The sequence below is a fragment of the Dermacentor silvarum genome, chromosome 3 (assembly GCF_013339745.2).
Source record: "Dermacentor silvarum isolate Dsil-2018 chromosome 3, BIME_Dsil_1.4, whole genome shotgun sequence".
Lineage (NCBI taxonomy): Eukaryota > Metazoa > Arthropoda > Arachnida > Ixodida > Ixodidae > Dermacentor > Dermacentor silvarum.
The window spans coordinates 97548630-97559433 of NC_051156.1; the positions used below are offsets into that span (position 1 = coordinate 97548630).

General features: G+C 44.2%; 1 long non-coding RNA gene across 1 annotated transcript; it reads right to left on the minus strand.

Moving 5' to 3' along the window:
* Nucleotides 1-404: 404 nt before the first annotated feature.
* Nucleotides 405-3932, minus strand: LOC125944514 (uncharacterized). Its single transcript, XR_007466252.1, has 3 exons — nucleotides 3836-3932; nucleotides 2336-2436; nucleotides 405-491 (listed from the first exon to the last, which is right to left on the minus strand). It is a non-coding gene; the product is annotated as an uncharacterized LOC125944514 (long non-coding RNA).
* Between the last annotated feature and the right edge of the window lie 6872 nt (nucleotides 3933-10804).

A 10804-nucleotide genomic window follows, 5' to 3' on the forward strand; every position in this document is an offset into this window, starting at 1 on the left:
CAAACCACTGTTCATTAAGGTACTCTACTGGCCACATGCGGATGATACATTGCCAATTTCTAAATTATTTGTACTTGGTGCGATACTGGAAGATTAGGACTTGTACATAAATGAGCAAATAATGTTTATTAAATCAGCCATACTCTGGTTACTGAATGAAGCTTCAAATGTGGGTTCACATTTTTTAAACACAGGCCATCATGCATCAGCCAGTAATGCATAAATAAATGTTAAACATCATGCTTAATATTTTCCAACAAGAAATGATTGTATCAAACAGTATAAAAGTATTAAACAGCATATATTAGTTGCTTCAAATTAGAATAAAGTGTATACATTTGAGCTGCAAAATCCTAATTTATGCAGGAAATCACCTTTAGCTTTCATCAAAGCAAGAATACTGTTCACGGTTAACCACAAGGAACAGGGACTCCAGTGTCTGAGCATCTTGACCATAAGTGCAGGAGATGGCTGTGCTGGAATCCTGCTTCCTGCATTAGCAAAATAACAGAATATGAGAGCTGACTCTACATTTCATTACGATCCTATACACTGCGGGTAATTTAAGGCAACAAGCTTCTGAAAACAACACCCCTAATTATTGTGACTGAACACAAGGCACAGCTCAATTGGGCAAAAGTTCCAGTTTTCAAATTTAGAAACCGCGATCACTAAGTCATCGTGAATACAAAATGGCATAGAAGCAAAAATGAATATACAGTAGCCTTTTCACTATGGAAAATAAGTGCATAAAATGTAGACTCTACCAACGACATCTCTTAGCAATGGCATTTCTCTAGGAGCATAGATGTGACCGCAATATAAAACTCACAATATAAAATCTGCAATGTAGTTGTGCATTACACTTCAGAAGCACTGCAGCAGAAGACTTCATGGGAGAAGACACAATAAGACTGCTGTGCTCAAGGCATGAGAATTGTTTTGAATTCAACATTTATACACTCCGAGACGAAGAGCACTATTGTACAGAGAGAGTGCACAACAGACGAAAATGACGAAACCCCCAACTGCATTCTCACCTGCCCTGCATTACAGTAGCAAAGCAGTAATTGCATCTAGCTCAACAATGTCCAACACTGCAGTCTATAAGGCCTTTTCTGTATACGTAGTTATTTTTATTTATTGTTGTATATTTCTTTACTGACTGAGTAAGAATCAGTGTTTCAGCACATTTCCCTGGAAAATATAGAACGTCCTGCCAACTATTTTTTGCCCTTGTTAGTTAGGCAATACGCTGACAAGTACTATTCCCTTATTTATACTTACAATCCTTCCTGATGCTCCGAATTTCTACTGTTGTGCTCTGAACAGTGACGTATGTACTTCTACTCAGTTTATCTTGGCTTCCAACAATTTACGTGGTCCTTCATATTGTATCTGCTCAACTAGAGCCTAAAATTTCCTGCTGTCTCCTAAAAGCACCATCTTTATTGGACAACATATCCTCCGTTTCCGCCTCACTGTGGGTGAGTTTATGTAAGTGCTGACCTATTTACTAGACCGCAGTGCCACAACTATTTCTCATCCTGTGTTGCCACTACATGCATGAGTCACAATGGCTGCAAATTGTCTCCCTGCCCCACCCTCTCCGATTCCAGGTCTCTCCTAAATGAACATTTTGCCACCTGGAGCATATCCAAAAGCATTGCATCCTCATGAAAAGTGCTCCTGTTATACTTTTTTTTTCTCTTCTCCTGTAACGACTGTGTTAATCAAACATGCTTGCGAATTTCATGAGCAGCTCAGTAAACGAAATAGGCACATGGTTTGCTCAAAAGAGGTTTTCAACTACCATAAGAAGCCACGGTTTCTAGCAATTTCATCAATTCCCTTGCAGTCTTGATAGCAATCTAGCACATTTTGATTTTGATACTGTTTTCAAAACAATAACAGCCGAAATTTTGAGGTTGTGATAATTATGTGATAATTGAAGGTAGAGGAGTTTGACGCAATGAGCAAATAAGAATCGCATTGCAGAGGGCAAACAAATACTCTTTTCCCGCAAATAAATTGGTAGGAGGAGGGTAACTTGAAATGAGCACTGGATGCACAATACAGAATATGATGCTGAAATGCCCCAATCTCTGAATATCCTTGCACAAAAGAAAAACTTCATTATGAAAGGCAATGATGAAATTGCAAGTATATACTTCATAGTCGTCATATCTGCAATGTGCACTGTGCCATCGGCAATATCTAAAAACTGCATACACACAACTCCACAAAATATGAACCTAAGGATATCAAAGGAGCCTCACAGTATTAAATGGAAACTTGTTTCAGAATATTCGACTACACGCCTATATCTACTTACAATGTTGTCTTGTCTGAAGGCAAACATAAGTGGCTTGCCCCTGATGGGTTTCTGATGGAGAGCACAAAGGCTGCGAATTGTGAGGCTGTCATCTGGATGACCTGCAAGAAATGACATTTTTAGTTCCACATAAAAAAATGCTACCAGAACGAGAGACAAGATCACTGGCAATAAAGGTGATTTTGGTTGGCAAGAGAAAAATCAAAGTATGGACTCGGTACAGCTTACTGAGAAAAAAAAAGCCTCATACCACAGATGTTGTAGTGAAAGTTCATTGCATTGAAATTTCCACACACATATACGTTTGCCTGCTCATACACTGTTGCCAGAGCTGTGCCAGCGGTATTTCTATTGTTTAATATTTCTTTTAGTGCTCACTAAGTTTATTACCAGCTATCAAAGCGGCTAAGTTGAATGTAATGAGTAATCTTAGTGCCACATTGCAAATATATACTCGATCACACTAGTGACTTGGGCTACTATGTTGGCTATAAATAGTGTCAATGAAGCAAATTTGATTAATTATTGTTTCCTTGCCTTTTATGGCCAAACAGCACCAGAGAGTTGTACAATTCAGTGGCAAATCCGTGGTAAATGCAAGAGGAATGCGTTAGAATGTCGCAACTCCTTGCAGGTTTCAAATCCATTATTTAAACCATGTTCACCACATTTGCAAAGTGTTGTTCAACAAGTCACTTTACACAAGTCCTGCCCTTTCGAGGAGCGAAGTCTTACACACACACACGCACACCTGCACTACATGACTCGCTTTCAACAATTTACACACACACATATGCTTTTTTGTTTTTACACTTTGACACTCCTACTGAGAAAGCATTAAAAAAATTTATTGGACTCACTGCAACCTTCTCAATTAAACCTACAGCTCAATCAAACACATTCTCGAGTCCGAGGGCATGCCTTATAAATTTCATTTTTACGAATTTAATTGGGCTATAGAGGACAATTTTCGAAGGGCATGACAACCACCCCAGAGAGACCTAAATCTTAGCACTTCATATCTTCAGTAAAAGCTGCTTAAACCAATTGCTATATGCGGAATATCGCAAATAACCAGCTATTCACAATTTAAGCAGTTGTCTCCTTGAATTTGGGAGTGTTACGTGTCAAAACGACTATTTGATTATGGGGCACGGGATAGCGGGTGACTCTGGATTGATCCTGACCCCTAGAGGTTTTTCAACGTGCCCCCAATGCACGGGACACTGGCGTTTTTCGATTTGTAGGCAAAACATTTTTTGTGCGGGCGAAAAGGGCGGCAGTATTTCGCCCGCCGCCGCCTCATAAGCAGTTGCCTACTTCAAGGAAATGTGGGCTAACCCAAGGTACACGTTTCACGATCGAAATTAGTGTAATCGTGAAACACACTTTCCGGATTTCTGATTCATGTATTTATGCTGTTGATGAAACGTTTATTTCACAATAACAATCAAGGAAGTGAATTCATCAGGGTAGAGGGGGAAAAAGGAGGAAACTTACACCTTCCACTGGTCCTCCGGCGCCTCCATATATTCCAGAGTGGCTCGACACCAAACTCGGTTTTCAGGGCGGGGACAGCCGCTGCACCAATTTTGAAGAAGTTTATTGCGTGTAAAACTACCGACTTTATTCAATACACACACACACACACACACACACACACACACACACACACACACACACAAGCACGCGCGCGCACGCACATACATAGCACTCACAAAACACGCACGTACGAACGCACGCACGCGCAAGCACATAGAGTCCCGCATACAAGCACGCGCACTCGCAAAGCGCTCGCAAAGCAGCAACGCGCGCGCGCGCACGCACACATGCAAAGCACTCAAACAACAGGCACGCGCGCACATACAAAGCGCTCACAAAACACGCACGAACGCACGCACGCGCAAGCACATAGAGACCCGCATACAAGCACGCGCGCGCGCGCACGCACACATACAAAACACTAAAAAAACTTGCACGAACGCACGTACACAGCGCTCAGAAAAAACGCACGGACGCACGCACGCACACGTAAAGCGCTTACAAAACACGTACGCGCGCGCTAACACACACCACACACACACACAAACGGAGAGAGAAAGATAGCCCAAAACATGCTGAAGAAGGCGTCCGGCAAGCAGCAGCAGCAGCAGTACGCGGGCGCGCGAGGGAGAGCCAATATTGCGCCGGTACTTTCGAAAGGCGAAGCCAGTCGTCACTTCTACTCGACACAAAACGAACGACCATGTTATAAGCCGCGCTGAACTCGCAAGAACCCCACATTTCCGATAGTTCAAGCGCTCAAATACAAAGCGGCGATTATGCAGGCGCACCACGCCCGACGTGGCCACAGAAAGGTTAGTCACACGGGGGCTACGGGGGCAATCGAGGTAGCCATCTTGCTAGTCACACGGGGGCAATCGAGGTAGCCATCTTGCCGTAGTACTGCGTGCAACTAACTGCTTTTGCGCTTATATTAGTGAAATATGCTATCGGATCACAATGAGATACTTCTACAGCCAACAATAACACGTAATCAAATAAAGAAACAGCAAATGAACGGACACTTGCCTGAAACTTGCCATACTGACAGTAGTATACCGACCGCCGACACAGGGCACGTTGCAACTGCTCGTATCTGCTTCCGTGGATCCATCTTCCAGCGCGTGCCAAGGCTTTGAGTTGAGGTGGGGCACGATTAATACACAACGCACGGACCACGTCTCTGATTAGACCGCACATAAAACCAATCACACGTTTAAAATTATTTCCCAGAGCGCGAGACGCGGACACAGACAAAGAAGAGACAACGCATCTTTTGAAGCAAGAGTCAATGAGGTGACGTAGCAGCTTCCGCCTTCCCACCCTGCCGCGCGCCGGGTTGTCTAGGCAACGGTAAAGCGTCGTAGCGTCAGTTCCGGTCGCTTTTCAGTCGGGAGGGCGCAGCCGCGTAAATCGCGTTGCGCCGAACTCAGTCGAACTATAAAAATTATCTGCCGTTGCCCCTTTATTCTCACAGCTTTGCTTGTTGGCGTGGCCGCGTGCTTGCTGCCACTTCGTTGTGGTCTCTAGCTGTACCGGTGAGCTGGGAGTGGCGAATACGTGTCCTGTCGAGCGTTACGTTTTTTTTTTTTTTTTTACGATGTCTGGGCTGCATGACTTTGAGTGCATCGCAGAAATCTTGACCGTGAGTGAGCCGATCAGCGCGCTTCTACAGGTACGATCAAAATACCAGCTGCGTCCGATCAAGGAGACCATGCCAGTTCACAGCATAAAGTTTCAGCGAGATCGTGGCTCGATAAAAGCGCTACATTATTGGTCGTGCCACGTGTGAGGCGCAAGCGTTCACATCACTCGTGGCGTCTACCAAAGGAGTGACAGTTGTGCTCTTTCGCAGTACATGTTTCGGTTTTTCATATTTCCATAGTCCGGAATTCATTACACTGAAGCAATTAGCGGCATCAGTTCTTGGCATTCAAAGAATCATTTATGAACTATATCGATGATGAGCTTCAATTACGTAAGCAGGATTGTCTGACTTGGTTGGTTGACAAGTGAATTAGCCTAATTTTTATGCCGGCGTGTCTAATTACTACTTTGAATCGCTTAAAAAGACATCTCACCGGGGTTCGCAACTTTTTTTGGGGCTGTTAAGGGCACCGCTAAATTCCTGCAAAATTTTGCGAGTTGCTTGCGCGTTTTCATTCAATTACTGCAGTTTGTATTAAAGGTGTCTAATTGCACTGTAGTATCACAGTGAGAACTAAATCTAATGATATTTCATGAAATTGCATGTGAATGTGTCTACTTTTCAAGGTAATACGTTTTGGAGTGCCCGTCATGCCAGTAACATCAGTATCTTAGAAAAAAATGACATACATAGACACATGGCTCATTGCGCGGACGTATGCGCGTTCTTATGGCCAGATTTATGCATGCATCCTTGTGTTCAACACCCTTCGACGTCGATTTAACACCCTTCTTTGAGCAACTTCACACCTTATGTGCCGTATACACCCATATGATAGGGTGTTTTTAACAAAATGGGTGCTAAAAGGGTGTGCACGGGGGTGTAAATGCGGAAACACCCATTTTAACACCCTTAAGGGTGTTAAAATGTTTATTGTGCAGGAGCATCGATCTTAATACATGGTACCGGAGAAATGTATTTTATTCGGCAATCACTGTACCATTTTTTAGAAAGCTTGTTGCATTTATACCCCTGTTACACGGGCACTTTCACCGTCGTTAAGGAAAACGGCAGTTGGCCTTAACGGCCGTTAGGCGGAGTTATACGGCAGCGCGATCGACTAGGTCAATCAAGCAGGCTAGGTGACTATTTGTCGCCACCCCGTTTCAAAGGGGATGCCAATAAATCATCATCATCATCAGCGTCATTGGAAACCCAACGGCGATCTACACGACGGAACTCGCCGGTCTCCGTTCCGCCGCCGTTTGCGTCCGTCCCGTCCTCAAATAGGCAAGATGGAAGCTCCTAGGAGCAACGTGTCCCCGCTGCAGGCGAGCGCTCCGGCGCGAAAACGCTTTGTCTGGACAGCGTTGCAAGCAACTCTTGCAAATAGTTAAAAAAACACCCTATACAGCATGTAGCACAGAAAATAATTTTTTTATCGAGTTGGCGAGGTAAAAATTTTCAAGAGTCGCGTGATAAATCATCCAAACGAAAGTGAAGCGACTGAACATGGAACGTGCCGTGTGAGCGCAGCCACCACAGTTACGGCGTTCCACTACCGTTTGCGTTACCGGCCCTCGCAAGTGCCCGTGTAAAAGGGGTATTAAATTAAAAACTTCAAATGTAGTGACCTTACAAGAAGCAGTTGTTTTCATTGCGATATCAATTATACGGACACTTCAGACGCATTTTTTGCCGTTGCCGTCACCGTGATGGTCCGTGAAAAGTCCAAGGGTGCTAACACCGTCTTCACGTGCCGTATGTTGCATGTGCGACTGAAAGCATGCGAGTGAGCCGACGATCGCGGCTCAATCTCTCTCGCACAAGGGAGTAAAGCAGGGCGGAAGCGCGCCGTCTTCCGTCGCGCGCCTGGCAATGGGGGAGGGGAGGCAGTTGGGGTGCGTGGGAGGCGTTGTACTTCGGCAGCAGCTGCGTACGGTGCGGCCGCGCGCGGTCACGCCATACGGGTACATACTAAGTGAGCCGGTGGCTCGTAGCTTCGCATATGCTGTGTTCTCGCTGCTCAGTTTGCGTTGAAGCAACAGACAGCACAAAGGTCACTTCTCTCGCTGCGGCAACCACGCTTGTTCCCGCCAGCCTTTTGACAGCAATGAGAGTGACCGCGGTCACATTTGCTTGTGCGAGCTGACACCATGCTTGTTAATTTAATTAGTCAGCCAACGTTTACAAGTTTATGCGGCCGACAAAACTACTATCCTTACTTCGTATGGCTGCCTACCAATTCGCTACTGCAATCGATGCTTCGCCTTTCGGGCGAAACTGCCACATGTTTATTTATACCGTAATTTTCCTTACGAAAATTGTTTCAACTTGAAAATGAGAAAAAGTTTCTTTACGAAGTTTTCAACTTTTTAGCTCAGTAATAAATACCGATATCACCAATCTGTAAACTGAACCTACTGCGACATCTAAAGTGGGCGAAATTGATATATATTTATATATAAACTACTCTGAATTATGCCAATAATTAGTCAGTGTGAGTTTTGCAATACCTTCGTAAATATTGTAACAATCCTACGTAGGCTGTAAGTTTACATATCGAATTGGTCCGCTTTATTTGCTCTAATAGATGCAGTTAACAGAACCACAACATTGCTTTCACGTTGAACTAGAGATTTTTAAAGTTCGATCGTGCTTCAATTTTTCTGACACTTACCATTTTTTGGAACGTTTCCTAAATATTTCAGGCCTTATTTAAAAATTCTGTTCCTAGAGACACTGAAATTAAATTTGGCTCCTAAATGCACCAAATTTTATTAACATTGGCTGAATGTTGTATCAAAAAATAATTTCTGTGTTTTACCTGTATTTAAATGGGGAAATTTAAGGCGGCGTCGATCTAACGCTTCCTCTCAGCGCGCGCTGCAATATCAGTACATGGGCGCTTTTGCATTTAGTGCCGATCGGAAATGCGAGTTCGTGGCTGGAAATTTAGCCGGCAACCATGCGCTCAACTGGCGCACACCACAGAGTTTCCTACAATTACAACTATAAAGAACTCCGGCGCTGCGATCGTTCATCCACAGTTTGAATTCTCGGTAGCACATGGATTTGTCTGATCTTCGTGCTGGGGCTTCAGATGTTGTTGTGGCTGCGTTTATTACTCCTTATCTGGGCCTAAATGGCCTACACTTCAAAGCAATGTACACTTTTTTAACGCAATGGGTAATAAGACTCTGCAAGCACGTAATCGCTGCCAATTGCAGTGGTTCCGCTAGTTTATGCGTCCGTTGCGCAATGAATTCAGTATCGGACTTCGGTGCTAGACGTCAGGTGTTCGAATCGTGCCATTTGAAAATTTTAACAATGGTGATTCAATTATTTGCAACGCAGTGCGTTCTTAAATACGATCACCTTGCAAAGTCACGAAGCCATTTAAAGCCAGAAAGACGGAAGTTTAGGCAGATCCATGAACTACCTGTCATTCCCCTTGCTGGCCGAACTGCCCTGCATGTAGCTCACGCAGACACTAGCCACAGTTCCCTCTAGTAATTGCGTGAAACTCTATGGCACATACTGCGTCGAGCCGGTTAGTAAAAATGGCGGGAGGGATTGTGCATCGCGTGGAAGAAGTTAACGGCCAACTGCAAGGAAAACTTCGTATAACATCTTAGTTGTAGCTAGTGTGGACGCGCAGGAACATTGCGTGCCAAATATTACGTTTGAAATACGATTAGAAACGTCACGAAAATATCGCAGAAATATTTTTTCTCTCGAAACTGAAAAAAAAAGAACCTGGCAGACACACCCTGTGGGAATCGATTATGCGAAGCAGTGTGGTGGGAGCCTACCAAGTTAACGAAGCGACCATTAGAGCACCAAGATGGAGGCGGCTGTTTCGTGAACTACATGACACGCATGCCATGACATTCAATGCGTGAGTCCTCAGGAGTCCCTTTAGCTACGCCTAAGAGACCTTAAGGCGAAAGCCTTAGTCATGCTCGTGACAATGTCGTCGGTCATCAACTTTTAGCCGTTTCCTTCACTTAGTACCACATCCGAACCATTCTATTGGTTTTGACTGGTAATATTTTTTCGCTGAGTTGTCTCATTTTTGCTGAGTCATGGTCATGACTATGACTTCTACCCCCTCCTTTAGTGTTTCCCTAAATTAGTACCCACGTCGGAGCCATTCCAGTGGTTTTTGAGTGTTAATCCTTTTCGCTGAGTTATCTTCATTTTTGCTGAGTCATGCTCATGCCTATGACTTCGGCCGTCAACCTTTAGCCTTTTCCTTTTCTTAGTCGGCATCCTAACCCATTCCATTGGTTTTGAGTGGTAACCTTTTTCCGCTGAGCATTGTCATTTTTGCTGGGTCATGGTCATGACTATGACTTCCAGCACTATCCTTTAGTGTTTCCTTCACTTAGTACCGACGTCCGAAGCCATTCCAGTGTTTTTTAGTGTTAATCTTTTTTGCTCAGTCATTGTCAATTTAGGCGGCTGTTTCATGACCTACATGACACGAATTTCATTACATTTATGCCATGACCTATCATTTGTGCTCGTCATACACTCTTGTCATACTGTGCCAATTTTGGTAGATACCAAGTTATCGAAACGACCATGATTCACCCAGACAAATGCGCCTGTTTCATGACTTACATGACACGCATGTCATGAGATTCATGTCATAACCTCTCAGTTATGTTCGTCATACATTGTTATACTATGTCAAATTTGGTACATATCAAGTGCACGAAGATGTACGCGTTTAGATATGTAGATAGATAGAAGGACAGATAGATCAGTACTGTCAAAGTGGCAAATGTTCGTCAAGAAATGTTTCGCATTGAAAATATATGGGAGAGACACTTCAGACTCTTAGGTGTGGAAAAGCGTAAGCATTATACGATTTGTTGACCTCGGAATGTCATGGACGCGCTCATTTATATACATTCATGACGTGGCGTAACCTCCTCCCCATGGGCTGCGCCGTCCCGTGCCCATGACGCCCGCAGTAAGCCACACATTTAGTCAACCAGTTGGCTGCGAAGTGACGTGTGCAATCACGCACGCACTTGGCATACCTTTAGTAAGCCAGAACCGAGGAGTCACCGTGGCGTCGAGGAAGCCTTCTGATCTCCCACCCCAGAGGCCTGGCTTCGGTCCCCAACCAGATCGCAATGTACAAAATTTTCTTTTCAAAGCCATTAATTTAGTTTGTTTACAGGAACCTTCCTGAGAAATGTGACGTCAATCCGGGTATTTCTTAATACGAAGCATGTCTGGCCAACATTTGCTTACTTGATAGT